Here is a 27,809-nt window from a genome sequence, read left to right on the forward strand (position 1 = left end):
CCAGGACTGGAGTTGGCGACCCCTGCTTTACAGGATGAAGAAAGAGAGGAAAAAAAAGACAAAATATATAAGAAATAAAATTAGGCAATACTAATTAACATAGAATAAAAGTAAGGTCCGATGGCCAGAGAGGACAGAGGAAAAAAAAAAAAAACAGATGGCTGGAGAAAAAAAGTAAAATCTGCAGGAGTTCCGAGGCCACGAGACCACCCAGCCTCCTCTAGGCATTCTACCTAACGTAAATGACCTCAGTCAGTCCTCATTGTATTCAGGGTTCACATGAAGAACTTGATGATGACGGTCATGTGGACTTCTGGCATTTTAATCCAACAGTCGAAAGGTTGTGTCCTAGAGACAAGTGACAGTCTTGCAGTGACAACCGGAGAAAATGAATGCAAACTCAAGTAGAGTAAGCAACATTATACAACCTTCAACAGTATAGGCAAGAACGTGATGTTCAGCAGTTGTCAGTCTTGAGCGTCTGTTGTGTAGCCTTACGATTGGAGGGTAAGAACTGTCCTTGGATTTATTGGTGTGATTGAGTGCTGATGACCTGGTACCGTTTTCTGGAAAAGAGGGAATGGCGAGAGGTTAAGCAAAATGACCTCTTTATGGTGTACGAACAATATGGAGCAACGGCACTTAACAGATGGCCACAGAGTAATGTAAGTGTGCTGCACCTAGTAGCGAAATTCGCAACGAAGTCTAAATTGCGCTCCAGGTACAGATTCTTGTAATTTTTGGGTACCCCCCTCGTATATTTTCCACAGGACAGACAATTTCTTAGTGTCCTCTAGTCCAAGATGACAAGATATTCTGATGGACTAGTAATTTTAGTCGGTCAGTCATTTTCCAACCCGCCATATCCTAACACAGGGTCACAGTTGGGTCTGCTGGAGCCAATCCCAGCCAGCACAGGGCGCAAGGCAGGAACAAAACCCAGGCATGGCACCAGCCCACCGCAGGTCACACTCACACCAAGCACACAGGGACAATTTGGGATCGCCAACACACCTAACCTACATGTCTTTGGACTATGGGAGGAAACCCGTGCAGACAAGGGGAGAACATGCAAACTCCACGCAGGGAGGACCCGGGAAGCAAACCCCAGGTCTCCTTACTGAGAGGCAGCAGCGCTACCACTGTGCCACCGTGCCACCCACTAGTAATTTTAACACTTCTGATATTCCAATAGAATACTAAGAATTTTGAATACTGACAAGATTCTGTGAAAATCCCAGCACTGTTACTAGTGTAGACCCTTTATGGGACCTTCCTTTTGAGGGACAGATCAAGTGGATAGATGGCACAATGAAAGCTGTGGAGCAGTGAGGGAAGTTTAGGATTACACATGCCGGTGTACTAAACTGTGAGACATGACTTTGATGGAAAATCTGCTTCAGCAGCTGCTTGTAACACTTCAGCTGTTGGTAGCCATCAGATCTCAGTCTTTCTTTTTACCCCTTAACTGCTCATCTTCCATGAATCTGTTCTTTTAAACTTGAGTCTCCTCTCTCTCTCTCTCTCTCTCTCTCTCTCTCTCTCTGTCTCTCTCTCTCTCTCTCTCTCTCTCTCTCTCTCTCTCTCTCTCTCTCTCTCTCTCTCTCTCCCTCTCTCTCTCTCTCTCTCTCTCTCTCTCTCTCTCTCTCTCTCTCTCTCTGTCTCTCTGTCTTAGATACAATCTATACTAATAACAGGCAAAGCCCTCACTCACTGACTCATCACTAATTCTCCAACTTCCCGTGTGGGTGGAAGGCTGAAATTTGGCAGGTTCATTCCTTACAGCTTCCTTACAAAAGTTGGGCAGGTTTTATATCGAAATTCTACGCGTAATGGTCATAACTGGAAGCAGTTTTCTCCATTTACTGTAATGGAGATGAGCTTCAACGCCGGGGCGGAGTTTCGTGTGACATCATCACGCCTCCCACGTAATCACGCAGTACATAGAAAACCAGGAAGACCTTAAGAAAAGCGCTGAAGAAAACATGCATTATATAATTGAGAAGGCAGCGAAACAATAAGAAGCGGCGAGTGACATATACAACCATATTCATGAGTTCTGCTACTTGAAACAAAGCACGATGTAAACCTACACTTTAAATTAAGTTCATAGACAGGCTTCCGCTGGCGTTTGTAATTTAGTGCCTGCCCATATAAGGCCGTCCGTCAGCGGCAATCCAATAGCAAACTCCACTAAATATTCACGGGTTAAGGACTGTGCTTATGCAGAGGAAGATGAGATGGTCAGGGTGGTGTTTGACACAAACTCAGCGAAACTGCGAGAGAAAGTTTTAAGTGCCAGGACTAAGGTAACATTAAATACAGCCATGGACATAGCACGAGATGGCACCAGCACAGCTGGGAAACTTCGATGCATGTACACCGCGGCTCACGTGAACTGGCGCAGTGCACAGATAAAAGCAACAGTTCCAAAGAGCTGAACAAAACCGAATTACACAATTGAAAAGGCAGCAAAAATATGAAGCGTCTGATACATACAAGCATATTCATAAATCCAAAACAAAGCACACGTTGGAAAAAGTCAATGTCCGCTAAAGGAAGACAGTGTAAAAAACCGTGCATGCAGTGTGTCAGGTCTCAGATAAAGAAGAAGACGAGCTGTTTATTGATGCAGTAAGAAACGAATCGATGAATGAAACCTGTCATCTTTACAGCGATTGACAAACACGGAATGTAACTTGAACACAACACATCCTACAAATACGAACCTGATTGAAAGAAATAATGATAATCAAATCCTTGATGACAGCAACACTCAGTAACACTCACAAAACAAATACTGTATATTGACAGTCATGTTACGTTATTTTTAAAATGTTCCCTTTTCTTTTCTAGCTTTTTAACACACTACTTCTCGCTGCGATACGCGGGTATATATATATATGTATATATATATACCCCGATCTACATACTCGAATAATGGATACTTTATTAGCCATCAATGATTGTTTTGGTAAAGCCATACTCAGTGTATTCATTAGATGAGCGGTAAAAAGTAAGAGCGAGGGAGGATGACTTATTGAGGCATGCAGGCTGTAGTGCGTCAACTCTATCTGAATTGCGCGATCACATTTGAAAAATATATCTTTTCAAGTTCTATTTAGTCCATATGTGTCAAACTCAAGGGCAGCGGGCCACATCCGCCCGGCGTGTAATTATATCCGCCCCGAGATCATTTTATATACTGTATTATTGTTATTAAAGCCGGGTATATGAAGCGCTGGTAACACAATAAACTACAGATCCCATAATGCAGCGCTTCAGCTGCCTTGCCAACACTTACCGAGTTAATCAAGTTATTGCGAAGCTAGCTCACACGATGCTGAAGAGAAAAGTTGATTCTGAAAATAGAGCCTTTAAAAACCGATGGGAGGCTGAGTATATGTTTACTGAACCCGTGTGTCTCATTTGTGGAGCTAATGTGGCTGTAATTACAGAATTTAATCTAAGGCGGCACTATGAGACAAAACATCAGGTTAACCTGAATGCAATGCAGAAGATACAGAAAGCAGCATAATTAAATAAGAATCTGACACTTCAGCGGACGTTTTAACCCGTGCACAATCACAAAGTGATTTCAAGTGAAGCTGCTTTTATGGGAGACACAAATGCACCAGTGCACTTGCCCCACTTTCCCTGTTGCCAAGTAATGTTAAACCAAGTCGTCACTACGGTGTTCCCAAATCGCACTTTGCTGATAAACTGAGCGCACTGAGTTTGCACGGCGCTTTGGTGACTTTGAAGAACAAAAAGTCCGTCTACATGCGGCTCGAACCTTGTGCATGTTTGGTAGCACATATCTGTGTGAGAAGCTCTTCTCAGTGATAAAGACTAACAAAACAGCACACAGGAGTCGCCTCACTGATGAGCACCTGCAATCCATCCTGAGAATCTCCACAACACAGAACCTCACACCAAACAGAAACGAACCTGTGGCCAAAAAAGATGCCAGGCGTCCAGCTCTAAAATGACATATGAGCAAAGACAACTGAATGATTTGATTTGTTATTGCTGAAAGGAACACATTTTATTTATATTTCTAGGTTTTGTTATGCAGCATGTTCATATTTGAATTTGTATAATTTTGACAGGATATATTTTTATGGAGAGCAAAATCTTTTGGGATATTTAAAATCTAAGTTTATTTTTATATAAAATTACATAAGAGTAAAGAAATTTGAATGTTTGTTCTTTTAACGTTTACTTTATTTCTAACTTGTATAATTTAGACAGGATATATTTTTATGGAGAGCAAAATATTATAAGTTGTTTAAGGTTTGAGTTGATTTATTCACGAATAATATTCCTGTCTGTTTTACCATTCCTACCAAAGATATTTCTGTCGACTAAATAAAAATTCCTTCTATTTAAAATTTAAATAGAACTTGAACAAATCGATAGTTCATAATATCCACGCAGACTTGCACGTAAGAGCGGGAGTTATCCGTTTTAACAAGCAGCGTATTGCACTGATACTGAAATAGCTGTGTGTGTATATATGTAGATATGTATGTATATGTATATATATGTTTATATATGTGTGTGTGTATGTATATATATATATGTATTTGTGTGTATATATGTGTGTGTATGTGTGTATGTATTTATGTGTGTGTGTATATGTATGTGTATATATGTAGATATATATATGTATATATATATGTGTATATGTATAGATATGTATATATATATATGTATGTGTGTGTGTGTAAATATATATATATGACAACAACACTCATCACTCACAACAGTGACAAAACAATTACATTGACAATCATGTTACGTTATTTTCAAAATGTTTCCTTTTCTTTTCATTGCTTCTTTAACACACTACTTCTCCGCGGCTGGTATTTTGCTAATAATTAATAGACCTATCCTGGCTAAGCCTAATTAACCATTTCGGCCCTGGATTTTCTGTTTGTATGGGAAAAAATATTTTGTGAGATATTCTAACTTTGGGGTGTCTAGGAAGCTCAAAAATGAAAAAAAAAAAAACAAACAACAAAAAGATCACTATTATTATACAACTAGGCTGACCCGCCTTGTAAGGCGACCAACTTTTAAGTTGACCACTTCTTAAGGCATTTCAATATGTACATCAATTTGATATTTTATACAAACTCATTAATTTGGTTATATTGCATTTGAGCGGTATTACTTTAATACTGTAGTTTGTTATTTTTGTGATGAAATTTAAACTTTTTTCTATATTGAGGTCACCCTTTTGAACCCCTGATATTTACTACGCGGTGAGGCATTTGTACTCCATCAACATTAATTATTTCCAGAGACATAATTTTGTCTATTTTTCCAGCGCATCGCGCACAAAAGCAAGGGAACGATGGGAGCACCAGAACTCTGCTCACATCACGCCGCTGCCGCAAGCTGCAAGTAGTAAGTCTATGATAAGCGGAATACGCTATGCTCTCCACTCACGGGACGGAAGGACAATCCCGATCGCTTTTATATAGTAAGAAAGAAGAAGAAGATATCACACAGTCTGGAGTAGAAAATCATCTTTTACCTGAAAAACGAAACTACAAATCCCACGTGCATTGCAAAATGGAGGCGCGTGTGTGAAACTCCCGCCCATGTAGCACTCACGGGACAGACGGACAATCCCGACTGCTTTTTATATAGTAAGATAGCTACTAAATACTTTAATACTACTCTATCCAGCAGGGGGCACTAGCTCCCTGGTTGGAATAAGTTCTTTGTAATTGTTATGTCTTATGTAGGCAAATCATGCCATCCCAAACAAGGCAAAGAGAAGATCCAATGTCATGCTGTCTCTATCTTATCCTGTGCTTGGCCTAGCAGCTCTAAATGCTGAGCCCCTTTGTACTAAATCTGGCTCAGCTGTGCATGTAGAAATAAAAGAAAAACAGATTTAAAATATTTGTCTAGAGCACAGCGACATTAAACTTTTATATTCTGATTACAACTACTTGTTTCACTTCGTGTTTTGCCAGTCTCTCCAGTCTGAGTTAATAGCACACCCAGTTCCAACGGCGCAAACGTACCTGAGCTTTACAAAAACAGCTGCATATATACAGTGGTGTGAAAAACTATTTGCCCCCTTCCTGATTTCTTATTCTTTTGCATGTTTGTCACACAAAATGTTTCTGATCATCAGACACATTTAGCCATTAGTCAAATATAACACAAGTAAACACAAAATGCAGTTTTTAAATGATGGTTTTATTATTTAGGGAGAAAAAAAATCCAAATCTACATGGCCCTGTGTGAAAAAGTAATTGCCCCCTTGTTAAAAAATAACCCAACTGTGGTGTATCACACCTGAGTTCAATTTCCGTAGCCAGAGAAGTGGACCAAAAGCACCTCAAAAGCTAGACATCATGCCAAGATCCAAAGAAATTCAGGAACAAATGAGAACAGAAGTAATTGAGATCTATCAGTCTGGTAAAGGTTATAAAGCCATTTCTAAAGCTTTGGGACTCCAGCGAATCACAGTGAGAGCCATTATCCACATATGGCAAAAACATGGAACAGTGGTGAACCTTCCCAGGAGTGGCCGGCCGACCAAAATTACCCCAAGAGCGCAGAGACGACTCATCTGAGAGGTCACAAAAGACCCCAGGACAACGTCTAAAGAACTGCAGGCCTCACTTGCCTCAATTAAGGTCAGTGTTCTCGACTCCACCATAAGAAAGAGACTGGGCAAAAACGGCCTGCATGGCAGATTTCCAAGACGCAAACCACTGTTAAGCAAAAAGAACATGAGGGCTCGTCTCAATTTTGCTAAGAAACATCTCAATGATTGCCAAGACTTTTGGGAAAATACCTTGTGGACTGATGAGACAAAAGTTGAACTTTTGGAAGGCAAATGTCCCGTTACATCTGGCGTAAAAGGAACACAGCATTTCAGAAAAAGAACATCATACCAACTGTAAAATGTGGTGGTGGTAGTGTGATGGTCTTGGGTTGTTTTGCTGCTTCAGGACCTGGAAGGCTTGCTGTGATAGATGGAACCATGAATTCTACTGTCTACCAAAAAATCCTGAAGGAGAATGTCCGGCCATCTGTTCGTCAACTCAAGCTGAAGCGATCTTGGGTGCTGCAACAGGACAATGACCCAAAACACACCAGCAAATCCACCTCTGAATGGCTGAAGAAAAACAAAATGAAGACTTTGGAGTGGCCTAGTCAAAGTCCTGACCTGAATCCAATTGAGATGCTATGGCATGACCTTAAAAAGGCGGTTCATGCTAGAAAACCCTCAAATAAAGCTGAATTACAACAATTCTGCAAAGATGAGTGGGCCAAAATTCCTCCAGAGTGCTGTAAAAGACTCATCTGCTAAGGGTGGCCCAACCAGTTATTAGGTTCAGGGGACAATTACTTTTCACACAGGGCCATGTAGGTTTGGATTTTTTTCTCCCTAAATAATAAAACCATCATTTAAAAACTGCATTTTGTGTTTACTTGTGTTATATTTGACTAATGGTTAAATGTGTTTGATGATCAGAAACATTTTGTGTGACAAACATGCAAAAGAATAAGAAATCAGGAAGGGGGCAAATAGTTTTTCACACCACTGTATATGTACTAGTAGTAGGATGTCGGGGCCGAAAGGGTTCACTTTAAGCCTTTTCGATATTTTTTTTTTTTACACATCTAAGATGTCTTACCTAAAGGTTTTCCAATGCTGTTTCTGTCTTGGTGTCTATATAAGCACAGAGAACTCCAGTTTCTGTATTACCTGAAGAAGAGGCCTGAGTTGCCTTGAAAGCTTGCATATTGTAATCTTTTTAGTTTTGCTTAACTTCTCACTACATCCACAATGGCTAACATGGTACAACACCCTAGTACTGTAGCTGTGTAACCTAATTTTTATGATCTTCACTTTCTTTCCCTTTATAATTGCACCCTAACATTTCTTTGAGGAGCAGTTGTTGAGTCAGTATAAATGTATACCGTGAGTAGTTATCAGAGCTGTCCCCATGGTGGGGATGGATCTTTACTTCAGCTTGGCCTTCTGCTTCACCTAAAGAGTATTTCTTCTCAGTTAGATGCTGGGCCATCTTATCCAAATATATTTACCGTAAGTGTTGTTCTTGAATTTTTTTTTTTTTAATTTCGATGTAAGAATAGTAGTCGTCCGTCTCCATATGGAAGTTGCAGCCAAGTTTTGTTTGGTCTCCAGTGGGGCAGCAAACAGGGATGGCAACTTTTATGAGATAAGAAAAAAAGAGTGGTTCTGTGAGCATTCAAAAAAAAAAAAGGGTCTCTGGAGCATACTTTTTGTATGTTTAATGAAAAAACATAATTTATAGCATACATGAAACATTTTATAATATCATAAGTAAAGCTTACAATACACCTTGCACCTTGAAATAAGGACAATGTCTTTTGGATTAAGGACAAAAGGCAGTATAATAGACATCACAATATTGCTACACAATTTACAGTCATATTCTACTTACTAATATTTAATAAGAAATATATCTATTACTTTATTAACATTTATTTCCATTTATATGTCATTGTCTTGACATCCAGTTAGAGTAAACCTGGTTTCCACACAATGCTCTTTCTCCTTCTTGCCATCGTACGCGATGTCCTGAATATCCGCAGTCGCTAAACTTCATGCAGCTTGTGAAAGTGAGGTTGATTGTAAAGACCTACCACCCACAAGCTGTAAGCTGCAGAACTCATGTATTTCTGCATTGTGTTAAGTCCTTTTTATTTTTTGGCAGATTTTCTTCATGTCCAAAATAAGACCAACTCGTCTTAATACCGATCATTTCAAAATGAGGCCGGCATTGGACCAGGCCTGTTTACTGAGCACGAGCAGTCATTTGCTGAAGTGTTCTTAGTGACTTCAGGGATGGTGGAGTGGCTTAACCTTGGTCGTCATCCTCCTCTGGGAATTCGAGCAGCAGCAATATGTACAGGCCAAGATGAAAAGCACAAGGACTGTCGCTGTTTATCAAAAGAAGAGCAGAAAAAAATTGAATGGAGGGGCCATATTTAGCATCACAAAGTTGAATTGTACAATTTGAAAAGCCACTCGCTCAGTCTGTCTTTATTCTCGGTGAGTGATTTTACACAGCATATAACGTTCAGCAACACATCATAATGACGCTTTGTAAAATTGTGCACTCTGAATGGGAGAGTGTGTTTTAAAAAATCTCATTTCTTAAGCAGGAATAAAACCACATCCTGAGTCCTTGGCAGATGTAGTGTTAGGGCTCGTTTATACTTCACGCTCAGAACGCGAACGCATCATGGCTGCCACGCATTCATTTGACGTGTTCTCTGAGCAGGTCCTCAGAAATGAACGCGACGTGTGCATGAGTTGCAGTACCGGCAAGAAATGGGGGGTGGGGGAGTGGGTTTCTGGGGCAGTGTGATAAGTCGGAATGTGACGTCCGAGTCTCTGTTTACTATCTATAGGTGACGGAAAGCCACTATGCGGATCCTACGGGATCGATGTGTGCGCTTCGATGTTTGATGGATGGTTCGATGTGGTGAAGCAAATTAACAACATACAGATGCATTCCTGGTGCTTTTATATTCAGGCGTCGCATATTGCCAATCATGGTGACGTAATGCGATACATTTTAATGGTCTCACATGCCATCTTTTGTGCCGTCTTTTTTTTTTTTTTTTTTTGAAATTTCACAACCGCAACATAATGTACAGCACTGTATTTGAGCCACAGAGAAAAAAAAATTAAGGACATGGTGAACTCGTGTATTTTGTGATTGAAGTGGAAATTTCCACTTTAACCTTGTAGCTTACTTTATCATTTAAGCAGACCGTCATAAACGTCATCCCAGTTTTTAATCACTATGAGCTTCTTGGACTCTGTTCTTTATTTTGCCTTATACAATTTCTCATATTAGGAATTTGTTAGTTTTTGCCTACCCCTTGGGGGTCAGAGCGCAGGGTCAGCCATTGTGCAGTACCCCTGAAGGCCTTGCTCAAGGGCCCAGCAGAGTAGGATCTCTTTTGGCAGTGACGGGGATTCGAACTGGCAACCTTCGGGATACCAGCGCAGATCCTTAGCCTCAGAGCCACCACTCCGCACCTTCCTGACCTGACAGCAGCGTCAAGCAGCAATAGATCACCACACCGAACACATTAAATGTATGATATTCCAACTCTCAGCAAATTTAGAATCTTTAGATTTATACTTGATATCACTTTCATGGTGACATGCACTACAGTATGTATGTTACATTTTACAGATAAATCGTTCATTTCGTTTAAATAATGAACACTGTTAATAATAACACACATGACGGGGGTGACACTGTGGCGGAGCGTTAGCACTGCTGTCTCGCAGGGAGTCACGTTGCTGGTATTCCCTGCCTGGAGTTTGCATGTTTTCCTGCTGGGTTTCCACAGTGGGCTCCAGTTTCCTTCCAAAGAGATGCAGATTTGGTGACACTAAAATGACGCCAGTGTATGCGAGTGCTTGTATTCACCTTGCGATGAGCTGATGCTCCGTCTAAGGATTGTTTCTGCCTCGTGCCCAAAGCTAGCTGGAATGGGCTTATCCCTGGATTGATGGATTTTTATCATTAAACATCCTTTTCAGGGATAATGCAGCAAGGTGTCATTGGAATTTAATGGCTGTTCTAGGCAATTCACAACACAGATTAGCCGAACCTGGGTCTCGCCGTGATGATATCTCGCACTGCCACCTGGTGGATTCCTCCAGATTTACGTAAAGTACATGCGCGAATATAAACGGTAAAACCCTTGCATAGCAGGAGCGTCCGCTGCAGCACGTGTCTCGTCGCGTGAAGTATAAACCCAGCCTGAAAGTTGGCCTGCTGTCTCCGATTTGTTTGTATGGCCTGGCTACAATGGCTACGCCGTCATGTTTAGCAGCTCAGAAACACTTTGGTTTTGGGCAGTGATTAGCTCTGTAATGACTTGGGTTTAGCCTTCACATATATAATATACTGTTAAGTTAAAATGTTAACCTCGGAAGTCTTGAATTTTGAGTGGTCCCACCCTGAGACCTGTCTTCTCTGTAAGATAGTTTTACATCTCTTTAAAATTTTTTTGTACATTTCCGTCACATTATATCGCTAGGAGTTGTATACAGCAGCAGCCTGAGCTGCAATGTGTTGAGCCTTTGATATAGTCAACCTGATATGGGACATGCAGTGTACATGCATACCCTAAGAGAGAAGAGGAAGGCAGGAATAGTTCAATCAATTAGATTTTTACTCAGTCACACATGGCTTCTACGTTGCAAGGCAGAAGAGCAAAGTTTAATTTTTCGATTGGCTTTTTATAATTTCTTCTCCCCCCTACCCCCTTACCCTTTTTTATCAAAAAAACAATTTTATTTTATTATGCTAATGGGCCATCTGTTCGTTTTTTTTTTTTTTTTACTTGTCAGATAGACCCTAAAGAAGGAAAGGTCATCTCTCCTGTGTCAAATAGATGCCTTCCTAAAGAAACTGGAAATTGTCCTCGGTCAGCTGTCTTATGACAGACGCCTGTATGAATAACCTGCCGTTAGTCAGCTATTAACGCCAAGAAGCTTGCAAGCAGTTAATTTTTCTTTCACAAGACTTAGCATGAGGTTTGGCGATACCTGTAACACGTCACCCTGCTGTTGCGTCATGTTTATAATAGCTTGGTGACAAGTCACGTTTGTAATGGATCTGATGTTGTCAGACCTTAGGTGACATCACTTCTGCCTCTGCTCAAGTATTGCCATGGGTTGAGGTTTTCTTCCAACAAGTTCAGTATTTTTGTAAAGCGAAGGTACGTGCCCCTCTTATAATGTCTCACTTTTAGATCTCAAGCCAGTAAATCCCTTTTTATTTTCTCTGTAGGATTAGTTTTTGTTTTTTTTTTTTTTTTTATAATCCTGAAGTTTTCTTCAGCAACATTACTTACATGGCCGCTATGCAGTGAAACAGGCTTACCAATGAAAGTGAGGAGAATTAGAAAGGCTGCTATCTCCAAGGGATCACTTTGGGGCAGACTCTGAAGCTTCTGTAGTACTTGTTGTCCCATCTTCTTAAATCCTTCTTCCCAAGACATCTTTAGCAAAAAAAAAAAAAACTGCAAGAATGAAAGAAAGGGATTCGTCATAAATGTGTTCGTCACTATAAATATTAGCTTGCCTGCGAGTTGAGTCTTTTTGTTACCACACGCACTGTGGAAGGGTGGCATTTCTGAACCCCCCAGTGTCCGAGAGCCCTTTTCTTCATTAGAGACCATCTCTTGTCTGAGAGAATTTGTGTTGGGTATTTTAGCTTCTGTCGTTTTCTGTTGAGATTATTAGTATTTTATTATTTACTTTCTTGATTGTTTCTCTTCTATTACTTTCATGTAATTCCTGCTCATAGTTACTGTGAACACGAGAAAGGCGCTATATGAATAATATTTATTGCTGTATCTAATAATCCTTAGTACGGGGTGCCCGACTCCGATCCTAGAGAGAGCCACAGCGTCTACAGGTTTTCATTCTGACCCTTTTCTTAATTAGTGTCCAGTTTTTGCTGCCGATTAACTTCATGGAGTGATTTGCTCTTTAAGACTCCGGCCTTTTCAATCAGGCCTGAGCAGTGCCTGTCCTGGAGGGCCTCTGTGGCTCTAGGTTTTTGCTCCAACTCCGTTGCTTCATGAGACATTAATTATTGGTGATTAAACACTTATTGTAGTTGTCCTGCTTGGTAAGATTTTGAACCCTTAATTGCTTATTTTAATCTTAAACTGCTGCATTCACTGTTTTTAATTGTGTTTTTTTAGTAATACGATGCAGATGACAAAGGAACCAGCGATTCTCCATGTAGCTTGTTTGCCTTTACACTGCCCCACATCTTGTTAGTTGAGACTGTTACTTGTTGAACTGTGCTCCCCCTTCATCTTGTCATTTATTAACACACCTGTCATTCACGTCCCACACTCGCAGTGGTACTATAAAAGTCTATGAAACTCGCGTAGGTCCCATAATAAACATTTGAATACACTACACCCCACGTGTCTCACGTAGGCACCCCTTTATCTCCTGTTTCAGTCACGTCCAAAACATATCCTTAGGGTATATAAACTCCTGTGTCTGGTTAGTTGTGGTACACAGCAATTTGAACCTCTGTCTACGCGCTTCTCTTTGTCTTGATCCAACCGTGGAAATCACTCGCCTTTTTACAGCGAAGTACGTCCAGTAAAAGCCTTCAAGATAGCTCGCTCACCCCTTGTCGTTTTTTATGTGGATGTGCCGAGTTGTTTAAGCTCTCTGCGGCTGCATTGCACAAGACCGCGCAGAGTGAGGCAGAAAAGTAAAAAGGCGAATCCACGTCGAGGGACAGACTGCAAGAGAATCGTTAAGACGGCTTAGTTAAGGAACGTTCTGGCCACGCGGATCAAAGAAGGATCCTACGGTGTGTATTTATCATGACCTGTTTGGTCTGTAAGGATTAGGGAGGTTTTGAGTAAATGCTTACTGTTTGGAGTTTAGAACATTTGGACTTTGGTGCAAAGATAACCATCTGCAATTTAACATCAGCCAAAGAGAGGAACTGGTTATTGACTTTTACTGTACCTAAGAGCCTCCATGCTTGGTCATAATTCAGGGAGTAGATGTGGAGGTTGTGCACTGCTACAGGTACTTGAGGGTCCGCATAAGTAACCAGGTGGAAGGGTCTCGTAACACAAAAGATCAATGAAAGAAAGAGCGAAGTATTTTTTCCTTCGAGGCCTGTGTTCCTTTAACATGGATTGTGACATCCTTTACACGTTCTATAACTCTGTGATCGCCATTGTGTGGTGTGCTGGACTGGTACAGTCACTTCATGAGAGGCCCATGAAATCAACAAGCTGATTTTAAAAATGCAGGCTCAGTTATGGGATGCATTCTGGACTCAGTGAAGGTAGCAGTGGAGTACTGAAAGAAGTCCAAACTGGGGGCCCTTATGAACAATGCTGCACATCCGCTCTCTGGCCACACTAGCACTCTCTTAGCCAACAAAATATTCAACAGAAGTGTGTCAAGAAATACTTCTTGGGTACCTCCATATCTACAGATAGCAATAAACTTTTACAGTGCCTCGCTGCGACTGCTCCTTTATCATTGGCCAAGTCAGACTCTGTTTTTTTTTTTTTTTGCTTTCATTTTTTATTATTATTATTATTACCATGCTTCTTTTAACTTCACCTGTTTGTCTCGGACAAATCTTGTAATCCATATTTAACCCACTTCCTATTGTCCAAGCAACTTGAAATTTTGCACACTTACTCACTTTAGATGATGATACATGAATCAGTAATCCGTTTCACTAATTGATCAATTAATCCATGTTAATTAAGAAATGAACCTTTCATATGAAGATGGAGCTAGTAACGGAGAGAAATATTAAAGGAAATGTTAAAATATTGATTACAAAATTATATTAAAACAAACCCAAGACTAAAAAGTTGAAAATAAATACTTTTTAAAAACCATGCTTCTATTAAGTTAAAGTGTTTTAAAAAGTAAAAAACAAGTCTCTCATACATCACTCATAAAATAAAAGCATGGGTGCTTTTCATCAATCAACATTCAAACAACACTTCTTAAAATCTTAGCAAAAGCACCCACCTTTTATTTTACGAGTGATGTATGAGAGGCTTGTTTTTTATTTTAGTACACTTTTTAACATAATATAAGCGTGGATTTTTAATATATATTATTGTGTGTGGCTTTGTCGAGGGTTGTTGTTTAGTTTGTTGTAATTTCTTCAGCTTCTCTAAAAAGCTGAAATTCTCCCCTTGGGATAAAAAAAGAATAATTTACTCCATTCTTTTACATACACTATTTATACCAACGTTTGTTTTATTATCCCCAGTTAATACACTTGAATGGGAGTGTTGTTCATAATATGTCCGATCAATCAATAAGTTGGCCACATGCAGACTACAGTGGTAATTTCTGACCATAAGGGTAACTGGTGGATACACTAGTTAAACCCAGGGTGATCAACCTCGGTGGTACTGGAGGGCCACAGAGTTTTGTGCCAACCCAGTTGCTTAATTAGAAAACGATCCTTGCCTATAACATCCATCCATCCATTATCTAACTTGCTATATCCCAACTACAGGGCCACAGGGGTCCGCCGGAGCCAATCCCAGCCAACACAGGGCGCAAGGCAGGAAACAAACCCTGGGCAGGGCGCCAGCCCACCGCAGGGCACACACTAGGGACAATTTAAGATCGCCAGTCCACCTAACCTGCATGTCTTTGGACGGTGGGCGGAAAACCATGCAGACACGGGGAGAACATGCAAACTCCCACGCAGGGAGGACCCGGGAAGCAAACCTGGGTGTCCCAACTGCGAGGCAGCAGCTCTACCCACTGCGCCACCGTGCCGCCTGCCTATAACATTTTTTTTTTTTTTAATATCATGGCTTGTTAATTTGTAACTCTGTAATGTCCAATCATTCTAAAAACACAGATTCCTCCCCAACAATGATATTCAAATGATCTTAAGCTGAAAATGGATGACTACATGTCCTTCAGAGTTTCTTATGTTTAAATTTGAGGTAAAACATTCTATAGCTCATCTTTTGTACTGTTTTCAATTATAATTGGGTAAAGGAGCATTTATTAATTACTGCTTTCTGCTTTTATTTGTACTTTTACATACTATATTAACATTATTGGAAATGGGATTGTAGATAAGTATTGTGGAGTTTTAAAATATTCATATCACACTTTATTAGCTATCTGACAGGAAACCTGTGTATACGATAATATAACTAAAGTGTCCTATGGTCGCAACAATTTGTTCTGGTCAAGAGTCTTACAGTAGCACAGTAAGCTTGTTCTGTCCATTTGATGTTTAGCCCAGCAACAAAACTGAAGAGAAAACCAAGAAGTGATAACAAATATTGCCGAGAACTTAAGCATGCAACCTAAAGTCCCTGGCGAGCTCTCAAAGACAGTAAAGTTTTAGTTAAGACAGGAATGTGGGGATTCGAGTACAGCTTTCAAACTGTTCACAAAGAAAAATGGCATAATAGTTTAGAATCCAAGTTTAACGACGAGGTGTCGGGCTGACGATGATTCAGCGAGAAGTACGTTCGCTTTGTGTGTTTCTAGATGGAGGAATTTTGTTGACATCCAGGCACTGAGGTCATCAAGGCAGTCGGTTCACCTTTCTGTGACAGATGCACGTGCAGGAGATATTTTCAGCTAGAGTTGGGTGTCATGAGATCATACTGGCATCAAATATCCCACTGGCATGTGTTTAAAAAAAAAAAAAAATTGAACAAAGTAGTGAATCTTGACAGGCTCGTCACAGGAGTGCATATTTTAGACACGTTCTTGCAGTATGTAAGCGGAGTGCTGGCTCTGAGGCTAAGGATCTGTGCCAGCAATTGGAAGTTTGCTGGTTTGAATCTCATAAGTGCCAGAAGTGATTCCACTCTGTTGGACCCTTGAGTAAGACCCTTAATCTGCAATTGCTCCGTCCTGGGTATGACGTTAACCTGCATCATCCAAACTAGTGTGGTGCTGAGGTATCACCCATAGCATGGCTACACTCGGATCCTAATCTGGCATCCTGACGTGGTTCATCGTGTGGTGGGTGCAGCAATGCGTTGTATCAGTGCCCCTCTCTTTCTGTCCTTGTGTTTCTCTCTTAGTGTCTTATGTCATAATTTATTATTCTTGAAATAAATGCTGTAAACCTTTTGGCCAGCACGCTGCACTTCCGACACACAAAGACCCTTTTACGGACTGAATGGTCTCCTCTTGTTTGCTTGTTTGTCAAATTTCTTCTGTTTCTTAGGCTTTAACATCAAAAAGTGTCTTTCTTCCTGTTTGTTAATCTTTCACATCTGCTTTTTTTTTTTTCACCCACTCCTGGAAGTTTGTGTCAAGCTAGTCTGCATACTTGTTGTTCTAGGCCAGAGGTGGGCAATGTCGGTCCTGGAGAGCCGCAGTGGCTGCATGTTTTCATTCCAACCCAGTTGCTTAATTAGAAACCAATCCTTGCCAATCTCAGACCTTATTTCATTTTATAGCTTGTTTAGTCTGCATAATGTAAGGTTCTTATATCCTAGATTTTTTTTTTTTTCCCTTCCAAGGATATTATCCAAACGATTTGAAGCCTAAAATGGACAATTTTCAGTCTGTCACATTTCCTATTATGTGTTTTATTAAATCAAACCATGCCTGATGAACACACACAGCTGTAAATGGATAAAAGCTAGATGGAGAACTGCTGGCTGCTTTGTCATTTACATCTTACTGCCAATAAGGAGCCATTAAAAAGGGGGAATGCAGCTGTTTAAGATTGAAATAAGCAATTAAGGGTGGGGAACCTTACCAAGTGAGACCACTAAAATGAAGCATCAAAATGTCACTTGAGCAATAAGCGCTTCATCGGCAATGATTGACTTCGCATTAAGAAATAACAACCTGCAGCCACTGCGGCCCTCCAGGACCGACGCTGCCCACCCTGTGCTAGGCCATAAAATGATTTTTGTATGTTATGCCAACATGTGAACTTTGAGTGCTAGAATCTTTTTGGATGTTAGCTGTTCCTAATCCATTTTAACCTCTCTCCACTTTTGTTGTCATATTTCTTAAAAGATGAATTTTTTTTTTTTTTAAACCAGTAACGACGCACTGCACGACTTGACTCATCATACCTTCGTGACTTGACTCATCATACCTTCGTGGTGTAATAGAAAGGACCTCTGGGAATCTTTTCTGCTACTTTATAACGTTTTCTCCTGATGTCCCATCCTGCACTCCGGCCACAAACCATGGAAAAAAATAGCACAAACCTTCGCTTACTTGTTATTTTTTTAAGCATAATACTTATTGTATTAAATGGTTACCAGTAATTGCGCACTGCACGATAACGTGCAGTGAATACACTTGACTTGAATATTCCTAGTTTTCAGGCTCTCTTTCTGTACGTTTAGCATTCGTTTGCTCAGATGTTGATGTGCTTGTTGCTTCCTGAACAGCTCTTTTCTCCACTCTAGCGGCCCGCTTCTCTTTTTTTCGTCAGGCATCTTTTCGCATTAAAACTGATTAAGTCAGTGTTTGTGTTGCAAGTACGCAGTACGTTTTCCTTAATTTTTCACTTAAGTTGGCACTTATCTGCCTCAAGAATGATTTAAGATGTGAAGAGGTAGGGGAAGTGACGGCGAAGGTGGTAGGGAATGAGAACGGCGTCCGTACGTATGCGCTGTATGGCCGCCCTGCTGCGTGCTGCCAAGAGTTGATTCTACAATAAAATAAAAAGAGTAATAAAAATCACCACCCCAAAAGCGGATAGTAGACATCACGTAGTATATGTGTACCAAATTTCAGGTCAATAGTTGAAACAGTTTGCAAGCCACAGGTGATTCAGCGACCTGCTTCTTCTCTTCTTTCGTCGGGCATCTTTTCGCGTTAAAACTGATTAAGTCAGTGTTTGTGTTGCAATTACGTAGTACGTTTTTTTTCTTCATTTTTCACTTAAGTTGGCACTTATCTGCCTCAAGAATGATTTAAGATATGAAGAGGTAGGGGAAGTGACGGCGAAGGTGGTAAGGAATGAGAATGGCGCCCATACCCATGCGCCACACAGCCACCCTGCTGGCCACTGCCGAGAGTTGATTCTACAATAAAATATAAATAGAAACAAGAATAACTTTGGAGGTCAGTCACCACTCCGAAAGTGGACAGTAGACGTCACGTAGTGTATGTGTACCACAGTACAGGTCGATAGGTCAAATGGTTTGCGAGCTACAGGTGATTTTAAAATTCTGGACAGACAAACGAACAACCACAGTAGCGTATTACATATAAAGATTAAGTTTGCACAAATTTTTTAAATCCTGTTTTCATTTTGTCATTCTGAGGTTTTAAGCGTTGCTTGTTGTGTCTGTTTGGATGAATTTAAATGATTTTAGCAGAAGGCTGCAACATAACAAAATCAGAAAAAAGTGAAGGCGTCCCAATACTTTCTGAATCCACTGTAAATGTCGTTAATGAAGCGTTTAAAACCTTTTGTGTTGTGCTCTTGGGAAAGCGAGCAAAAATTTGAATTGGAGTTGTGGTGCGGAGGTGCTGTAACTCGCAGTAAACTGTGGCTGGACATTCCTTTCTGTGGGCAGGGCTGCTGCTCTCAATGTCTTCTGAGAAAACACAAACGTGTGATATAAAGTGGAAACAGAAATAACCGAGGGCTGTAATGCTGCAGTGCAAGGCTGACCAAACCGAGTGAATACCCAATAATGCTTGAGAGAAGCAGCCAAATACAAATCAGTAAGGCTGTTAAAGAAACTTTTAGAAAACCCAATGCAGTTTGAGAGGTGAAAAAATCTCCAGATGTTTGTCTCCAGTTTACTAGGAGTTTGCGGTTAGTGTGCAGCCATTCTCTTAACCCTTTAACGCACAAAAGACTCGCGAGATTAGAAAATGGACGATATTTGGCATGGCACATGAGTTAGGCTGAAGAAGGAAGAATCTATTTTTTTGTTTTTTAAATTTTCATCTCTAAATATTTTTTTTATTATAAACTTTCAAAAAATAGTTTTTGGAATCACAATTTATGCTTTATAGCTTTATTCGGCGCAATGGACTTTTTGTCGTTGGAAAACTGGCAATGTGAAAATGAATTATTCAGTTCTAAAAGTATTGCAGATATCATCCTGTATTTTATTTTATTAATGTTTTTTTACAAATTTTTCATATTTTTGCATTTTTATGTGTTGCGGGTGGCGAGACCTTCAGGGGATGCCTGAAATTTATTCTTTTTGTTTGAGGATACATTTTCTATTTATTAGATCACAAAAAAATATTTTCATGGATTTATTTTCTTCCTTTGTATCAGATACATTTATGTAATGAATTTACAAATATGTCTACAGTAAAACACCACACAGAATATAGTTCACTTTCATTTCATGAAAAAATGATAAAAGACAATTGGTAAAACAGCAAAGAAAAAGAAATATGTATGCAGTTTAGCAAAATTAGATGGAAAAAAATTTGAAAAACTATCCTATATATATATATATATATATATATATATATATATATATATATATATATATATATATATATATATATATATATATATATATATATATATATATATATATATATAAAATAGTTAAAAAGGGATAAAATTTCATTTAAGTGCATATTTCTGCTTGAAGAGCACCTAAGAAGAAATAAAATAGAAGTCGGAAATTATTTTCCCAACGTGTGTTCAGGGGAGAGGGGGGTGGGAAATTATCTTACTGTCCTATAAGGGGTTAAGTGTGGTACATCCATTATCCAACCCACTATATCCTAACTACAGCGTCACAGGGGTCTGCTGAGGCCAATCCCAGCCAACACAGGGCGCAAGGCAGGAAACAAACCCCAAGCAGGGTGCCAGCCCACCGCTGGGCGCACACACACACCAGGCACACACTAGGGACAACTTAGAATCGCCAATGCACCTGACCTGCATGTCTTTGGACTGTGGGAGGAAACCCACGCAGACACGGGGAGAACATGCAAACTCCACGCAGGGAGGACCCGGGAAGCAAACCCAGGTCTCCTAACTGCGAGGCAACAGCACTACCCACTGCGCCACCGTGCCGCCCCAAGTGTGATACAGAATTGGAAATTATTCTGTAATTGGGTACAAATGCGCCTGTTACCCCCTAGAATTTACATTGGTATTTATGTTCATGACTCCCTTTGTGGAGTTCTTGATCGTTAATGTAGGTAAAAACGTCTTGATCACAGAGGACTTCAAATTGGCGTAGTGCAGATGTGCTGTCTGCTAAAAAGCAACAAATTATTGAGGAAAAATGAAGTACTAAGTTTTTATGTACATTTTTGTCTTTTTCATTTCAGTATTGTAATAGCAGGTGGATGCATCACGCTCTGATGTAACATTAGATTACATTCATCCATCCATCCATTTTCTAACCCGCTGAATCCGAATACAGGGTCACGGGGGGTCTGCCGATTAGATTACATATATACTTTATTAATCACTATGGGAAAATTCAAATGGATACTGCAGCAAGAACAAAAACATTTAAGTCAGCTTTTGTGTATTTTAAAAATCAATTTGAGACAACAGAATCTTTCTATATAATACACTACCGTGGCTGTCCGTTTTGTCTGTCCAGGATTTTAAATCATCTGTAGCTCTCAAACCGTTTCAACTATTCACCTGAAATTTGGTACACACATTATATGACGTCTACTATCAGCTTTCGGGGTGATGATTTTTATTACTCTTTTTTTTTCCCATTTTTATTTTATTGTAGAATCGACTCTTGGCAGTGGCCAGGAGGGCAGCTGTGTGGCGCATGCGTTTTGGTGCCGTTTCCACTCCCTACCACCTTCATCGTCGCTTCCCCTTCCTCTTCATATCTTAAATCATTCTTGTGGTTGATTAAAGACTTGAGTGCCAACTTAGGTGAAAAAATTGAGGAAAACATACAGAGTAATTGCAACACAAACACTGACTTAATCAGTTTTAACATGAAAATATGCCGACGACAGAAGAGAAGAAGCGGGCCGCTAGGGTGGAGAAAAGAAGAGCTGCTCAGGAAGCAGCAAGCACATCAACCTCTAAGCAAACGAATGCTAAATATACAGAGAAACAGTCTGAAAACTAGGAATGCTCAAGTCCAGTGTATAACGTGCAGTGCGCCATTACTGGTAACCATTTTAATACAATAAGTATTATGCATAAAAAATAACAAGCGAAGGTTTTTGCTATTTTTTCTATGGTTTGTGGCCGGAGTGCAGGATGGGACATCAGGAGAAAGTGTTAAAGTAGCAGAAAAGATTCCCAGAGGTGCTTCCTATTACACCACGAAGGTATGATGAGCCTCTGGCAAAAAGTACTCCCAAGAAAGCTCTCCCTGCAGTTGTGCTTGTGCAGTTTTAGCACGTTTACAACTAGCAATCCCGTCATCCAGTGTGAGTAGTCGCTTGCCCGGCATTACATCGTTTTGACCAAAATGGCCTCGATTGAAGTTTGAAGCAGTGAAGTTAAAATGGCAGTTAATTCTTGGAATGAGAAAACAAAGAAAATGTAGACTTGTACCAAAATGTTAAAGTATATAAGGTCAGGAATTCGGTTTGTGACGTTTTATATTGTATTGCCTCCTTTTGATGTTTTCCTTTTAAAATCTGAACTCCTTGATTATACAACAGAAAGCATTTTTGAGTCTGCTGCCATAAACAGTACTTACAGAGAGTTATATGTTTGGTAAAGTCATTTCAGATTCACCTAATAGATTTGTGTCATTTATGCAACAAATCTGCAAAACTTTCACAAGGAAGGCCTTTAAGGTGCAGACAACCGAGAAAACGATCCCAAACTTGGCTTCTTCAGGTAAGGGGTTAGCAGATAGATTTGACCTGGGGTGCCACACAAACCAGTACGAGATTGTCTATAGCAATCCCAGTGGCCTAGAGGTGTGATAACTGTCATTTAATTCGACCAAAGCTCTGCAGAATGAAGCCATTTTGTGCTACTGGTGTTCCTCTGTGAATTCCTCTCTGTTCCTGTATGTTGCTACTTTGCATTTCATGGTCTTTGGAGTGTCTATCGATGTATAAAACTGCTGTCTACAATTACAAGTTTTTAAAGTGGTAGGCCCCGCCAGCCCACAGCTCTTCTATTTTGGGCACTTGGACTGGGTGTGCCCGCCACTCTGGCGTGTGTCCTCAGATTAGTACTTTTAAATTAGATGCTTCATATGACAACTGTTGAAATCTGTTGGTTTTGAACTTAATTAGAGGTGTGCGTGTTTTACTGCATGTGTGGATTTGTATAATCTGACGGTCTCCTGTTTAACTGTAGGAAGCATTTGTTTGACTCTTCATCTCCTCGTTTAATTTATAGTGGATTGTTTTTTCCAGTATAATTTAATACCTGTCCATCTCCTCATCTATCCATGTATTCACATTTTGAAAATGTATCCCTTTTTTTTTCCCAAAGGGTTGCTGAATGTTTAGCACACATTTTAGTAATCTCCCCAAAAGCCCCATTATTGGCTAGAGATTCGCAAGATGTCCGGCTTCTCTAGTTCTGTATTCAGAATGTTCCTGTGTAGATTGTACTTTGCGTTTGGAATTGGCAATGTGTTGATTAGCATGTGCAACTGAGAATTCCTCTGTACATGTGACCAGGGCTGCGGAGTCGGGGAGTTGGAGATAATTTTGGGTATCTGGAGTCGGCAAAAATGTACCGACTCCGACTCCTAATAAATTTAAATTGTAATGGAAATTATTCCAGTTCAAGTTCAAATGTCACATTTCACAAACAACAGTCATAATTAAGTACTTCTCTGATGTAAGAGTAAAGCGGAGTGCATAGTTGTGTTCCTGCTAGTGTGACGTTCAGCTGAGCTGTAATACAACCTGACATTCACATCTGGATTATGGTACATTACAAAAAGTGTTTTAATTTTATTTCAGATATAATGTGTTTAACAAGTTCACGTGAGTGTAAACAAGTGTAATGGTGTAGGTGGAGGTGTGTGCTGTGACCTCCTGATGTGTGTTCAGGGGTTCTTGTCTTTAAACTGGCCAATATGGTAGAGAGTCGGCTTCCTAGCAAATGACGTGTACGTTGCCTTCCTCCAAACAACATGGAAAATACATTGGCATATTAAACACCGAGGAGTCGGAAGTACCGGAAACTAAAGAGTTGGAGTCGAAGGATTAATCTACCGACTTCACAGCCCTACATGTGACAGTACTGACCCCCGTAAAGCTGTATTAGAAATATAACTAAGGTGCAAGTTGCTTTTTAAAAGCTTTGTTCTCCAGGCAGTTTGTTTTTGCTCGGCATTGGCAGATGATTTTGTCTTTTGATGTGTGTGGTATCCCCTTTCCAGCAAACTAGCCTGTTTTAATCGGGGAATATTCTAGATTTACTCAGGCTGGCCTGCTACTTCCAAACTCTATTTCACCAGCCTCTCTGTTTTGAGCATCCATAAATGCTTATTCTCCAAAACGTCAATTGTGTCTTCTGTGGCCTCTCTCTGACAATTTTCACAACTCTGATAGCTGAACTCATTCAGGGATTGGCAACCTTTCAGTGGTGTTATGCCGAATCTATGTTACAATGTTATTCCGCATGCCAACATCCATCCATCCATCCATCCATTATCCAACCCGCTATATCCTAACTACAGGGTCACGGGGGGTCTGCTGGAGCCACTCCCAGCCAACACAGGGTGCAAGGCAGGAAACAAACCCCAGGCAGGGTGGCATGCTGACATAATTCTACCAATTTTATTATATATACACATGGTAGTATAAAATTTGGTCCGGTTATAATGGGCTTCAAAAGTATGTTATTATACTAGCCAACCCGCCGCATAATCAGGCCGTTTTTTTAAGCACAGGGAGAAAATTAACATTTGAAAAATGGGTAATGTAATAAATCTGCAAGAAAAAGCAATATTGTAACAATGCACAGAACGAACGCACAAAGGGTAGGGACGCAACCAGTAGGAGCGTATGATTCGCACTTAGTGGGAATTCCACGGTTTGCAGCCCGAATGGGGTCCAACGGCTTACCCACATCTCTCTGCGCCAGGTAGACACACGCTCAATCTCAGGCATAATTATTTACTGAATGGTAAACACTTCTGGAAAGACACGGTTGTCTAAAACGGGTTGGTGTGAGAATACAACAGTAAGTGAATGAAAAGATGGAACTCTGGAGAGAGCAAAATACAACACAACAGTGAACCTGCGGCATATCAAACGCTGCATAATTATTTATTGATGGTTGAACACTTCTGGAAAGACACAGTTGTCTAAAAAGGGAGGGTTTGAGGATACAACAGAAAGTGAATGAAAAGATGGAACTCTGGAGAGAGCAACATATAATTGTCCGTGAGTGAAGAAGGCGCATGTTTGTCGCGGATGCGAATTGCTGTATGTAGAGTGTAAAACAGTTTGCTGTGGTGCACGCGGTCGTGCGTCGTAACCGAAAACTTGGTTTTTAAAGACTGCTTACTTCATTGTGTTTTAACCTCAGTTGTAAAGGATTGTTTTAAGGATCCCATGGGATACCCCTCACAAACCGTTTTACACGCTGCATATGGCGAATCGCCTCCGCGAGAAACATGCCTCTATGAACAGTCAGCATGGGTCGGAGGTACATGACATTAACCTGACCTGCACTGCATGTGGCCTCTACGACAGATGAATATAAATGACGCCGTTCTTTCTGTGTCGTCGTGTCCGAGTTGGTGGGCGTGGCTCTGCGAGTTGGCGTCGTATCCAATGATCGTGGAGTTGGTGGGTGTGGCTCCTCCCTGCGTGCGCCATAGGTGTCTTACTTGTCGGCGGCTTAGTGAATCCACGCCCCTTCCGGTGTGCCTTCTATGGGTGTCTTGCCCTTCCATGGGTGTCTTGCCTTAGTGAATAATATATATAGATACTTTTGAAGTCCATTATAACCAGATCTTATATTATTGGTCATTCAATATTTTAAAATGCATCGGATCATACGTGAAAAGAATGTGTTTTGGGTTTTTTTTTTTTTATAACTTCATTCGGTGGCTTTATTTTTGATTCCTGTTATTTTACTAAATAACTGACTTAAAGCCAGAAACAGCCCTTTTTATAGCTTCATTTTTCTCATCGGAGTTTTTAAACGTGAACTGATAATGTCTTTGTACACTTGACGTACGACACACGACACTTTCATAGCATAACGCACAAATTTTAACGTACCACGGCCTGCACAGAACACATGGTTTCCATTTACATGTGAGTCGCATACGCAAAACGTAAATGAGGGTGCGAACATGTGCGCTGTAATTAAAATCTATTTTTTAAAATTTTTTACTATATTTCAATTCAGTCAGAGTGCCATTGAAAATCGTTCTGTGTGCCGTAGGTTGCCGACCCCTGGGATAACTGAGTGGTCTCCCCTCAACTTTCTCGTATACTCAGATATGGGGATGGATATTTGAGGAGTAAACCGCAGGACAATGATTATATTTTTATATTATGTACATTAAAGAACCATCAACAACAAATCAAATGAATAATATATTGAACAATTGTTATAAAAGTAAGGTTGAATAAATCAGACTCTGCAGCTGCATGAATAAAGTTAACGGAAATGGCCCAAAAGTTGATAGAAATCTTCGTTTTTTTGTATCCAATACTTGTGTGCAAAATTTGGTTGAGCGAACTGAAGTTATCTTGTTTATATACACACACACACACTGAAAATGGTATTTTCAGACTCGGTCAGGTCTAATTTACCCAAATTTAGTTTACCCCCCACACTATACGACTCTTCAATTCCACCCGGTGGGGTAAACGTTAACATTATTCAAAGTTATTGTCTGTTATACCTGCATTTGTATTACTCTTTAATATTGTTTTCTATCAGTATGCTGCTGCTGGAGTATGTGAATTTCCCTTTGGGATGAATAAAGTATCTATCTATCTATCTAATACATTGAGAGTTATGAAAATCTCGAATTGGAATTTTTTGGAAATTCCAGTACTTTCCCTGTACTTTGTATATGAGAAAGTCAGGGAGTTCTAAAACGTTGAGATTCATCAAAATCTCGACATCGAATCTTTGAACGATTTGCAATACTTTCCCTATACTTCGTATACGAGAAAATAAAAAGAAAACTGGCATAATTTTCAATGTAGCTATCTAACAAAAAAAACGTGACAAGACCACTTTAGTCCACCAGAGGTCACTCCAATACATGGTGTAAAAGTTGAACGAACACAATTCTTTATGTTGCTGCCAAAAACCCTTCGCTGATTAGCTTGGGGTGCCTGCATGGTGCATCCGGCCGAGTATCGTCTCCACACTCCAGAGACGCACTGAGCTGCTCTGGCAAGAGTGTTTGCATGGGGTGTGCATTGATTTTTGTGTCCACATTCTAGTATTTATATTGGGTAAAAAATTAGCTTGTTACACAGATGGATTACGAAATACTCTGCATGCTTAGATTAACTTGTGCTCATCGAGCTTCCCTCCTGATAAACATTACACAACAAGACAGTGCTGGAAAGGGACCGTCAAGAAATAATGTGAGCTGATGCAGCGTAGACATTTTGATTAAGAAAAAAAAAACTATTCTGCAAACCTTAAAAAATCTGCCAATCCTGATAGTGTTTTGTTGTTTTTTTTTTAAAGGTGCCATCACCATGCTGCTACTTTGTTTTCTCATTTAAAGATCCTTATCCTTTAAAAGTTACAGTGACCAGCTTCAGTTTTATCTACCAGCTTGAAACTGTTGTGCAGAAGCATTTGCTGTCTTGCGAGATCGCAGTCATAAGAGAGTTCAACATACAGCTATCTCTGCTACGTTCTGCTTTGAAGTGACACCACACAGAGCACTGCTCTAAATGTCGTCTGTTTCTCGCTCTCTACCTTCGTGACAATTCACAAGAGAAGATGTTCTTGTCAAATTTAGGTTTTTGCCATCTTACCTGGCTGGGTGACAGGGGGCTTTGTTGTCCCTGCTCGCTTTCCTTCTTTCTTCCAAAGTCACATTTGCTCCCCTTCTCTAGCCCCCTTCTTCTGTCGGCCAGCTGCTCCCTTCTTTGGCTGCTTTTGCTTCTGGTCGCTGTGGAGACTCTAAAGTTTCCTTGTAAAGAAAAGGGGGAGGGAGAACTGGTCTGCTGCCAGATGACTGAGAAAACGGCTTCATTCTCCTAAGTGGCCTATCACGGCCGTGCGTCTCCACCGCTAGTAAGCTATTTATCAGCTTTTGTGTGTAAAATGCTTTGAATCTACTGAGGGAAAATAAAAAAAATAAAAATAAAAAAAAACAAAACACAACTT

At 40.2% G+C, this 27,809-nt stretch overlaps 1 protein-coding gene and 1 long non-coding RNA gene across 7 annotated transcripts in view; one reads left to right on the forward strand and one right to left on the reverse strand.

Annotated features, from left to right (window-relative positions):
• recql5 (RecQ helicase-like 5) overlaps positions 1-27,809 on the forward strand; it is a 90,226-nt gene that overhangs the window by 17,605 nt on the left and 44,812 nt on the right. The gene's annotated exons all lie outside the window — the stretch shown is intronic.
• LOC120517276 lies at positions 552-27,755 on the reverse strand. Its single transcript, XR_005631010.1, has 4 exons — positions 27,455-27,755; positions 11,943-12,081; positions 8,086-8,967; positions 552-566 (listed from the first exon to the last, which is right to left on the reverse strand). It is a non-coding gene; the product is annotated as an uncharacterized LOC120517276 (long non-coding RNA).

Source organism: Polypterus senegalus, chromosome 17, assembly GCF_016835505.1.
Source record: "Polypterus senegalus isolate Bchr_013 chromosome 17, ASM1683550v1, whole genome shotgun sequence".
Classification (NCBI taxonomy): domain Eukaryota; kingdom Metazoa; phylum Chordata; class Cladistia; order Polypteriformes; family Polypteridae; genus Polypterus; species Polypterus senegalus.